Raw genomic sequence first — 1705 nt, forward strand, 5'->3', positions numbered from 1 at the left:
TGCACACAGGAAGTATGTGTGAGCAGTTGTATGTTATTCACACACACACACACACACAGAGAGAGAGAGAGAGAGAGAGATTTTGTTTTTTAGAAATCAGGGACAGGGACGTTACACATTACAGAAGTGCGATTTGAATACAGGGGGTTGGTCAGGCAACAAAGTACTGCAGCTGTAAGGGTGTTTGGAGGTCTATAAGAGGTATCACCTTTTCTATATATTTGTGTACACTTGCCGATACCTAATGTGAGATATGTTGTTCTACGGTGAGTAAAGGGCAGCCAACAGTGGGCATGTAGCACATGCTGGAACATGATTGAAGGCAGTTTCATCCCAATTCATCAGTGTACTGACTCAGAGGGTGAAGCGACACACACACACACACACACACACACACACACACACACACACACACACACACACACACACACACACACACACACACACACACACACAGACACACACACACACACACACACACACACACAAGGAGTCAATCATCAGTAAGAGCTGAGCTCCTCCATAGGGGGCAGAGGAGGACAGTGTTTGTGTAATACACACTGACAAAGAGTGTGTGTGCCATGCTTCCTTAGACATGTGATGGGTGACATGAGCCACGTAATAGGATTTCATGAGACATCGAAAGACCATTTGTCATGTGTCTAACAATGGACTAAAATCTCACTGATTATTACTAAAGTGTGATTTCAGGTTGGCAGATAAATGCCGCTAAAAGTCTGATCTTGCCTTGGACATATTTCAACAAACAATCCACTTACATCATCCACTTAAACACCATGACAACTATAGTCGACAAAACAGTGGCTCCTACAGTTTTCCATGACCAAATGATCTATTATACTTAGACTGTAATCTTTTCAGCATGGACATTTCTTAAAGAACAAGACATGTATTGTCAAGTGTAGGCTACACCTAATCTAGTTCTGTTTTTTTTCCACTTAGCCATGTTCTGCTAGAAAAAAAGAGCCATTGGAGACTAATGTGTAGGTTGTCATCTACATTTACTTTCATTCACACTTATACGTTAGCATGTAGCAGGTGTGATGCAAATTTCATCTAAAAATACATGCACAATGCAGGTTGTTGCAAAAGGATGAAGATTAGATTAGATTAGAACACATGATAATCAGCGATGCCTGTGCTATCTGTATGAGTAACCACAAGAGTAAGGCCCAGGTTAATGGCAAACCTGAGTCAATATTGACACCATGAGAATCATTACCCTAATGAGCCTTTATTCAACGGAAGCAGGAACTTAATAGGAAGGGGATCGGGGCTACAGTATGTGGGTGGATGTCCGTTGGCATGTCCAGTTACTACTACATGACTTAGCATGCCCTGCTATGCCAGTCAGTCATGAGGATGGCTCAGCCTATACCTATGTGCCATGTCTCTCTCCAGTGGTATAGAAATGGCATCACCATTGAGACAGTTCACCATTCATACTGTAGTACACAACCATCCAACCATCAATTAATACAATAGTTTTAAAATATATTGCTTTACTGCTACTACTACAGTTACAAATTGACATAGGGAGGTTGGTTAAAGAGTCACTCAGAGTGTGTGCATATGTGTGCCTGCTTATATTTACTTTAAGGGGAATAAATGATCCAAATGCATGAACAGCATAAATCAGCAAGTCTATTAATGATTACCATAGACACATATCAAGTTTTCTGGA

Source organism: Sardina pilchardus, chromosome 5, assembly GCF_963854185.1.
Source record: "Sardina pilchardus chromosome 5, fSarPil1.1, whole genome shotgun sequence".
NCBI classification, from domain to species: Eukaryota; Metazoa; Chordata; class Actinopteri; order Clupeiformes; family Clupeidae; genus Sardina; species Sardina pilchardus.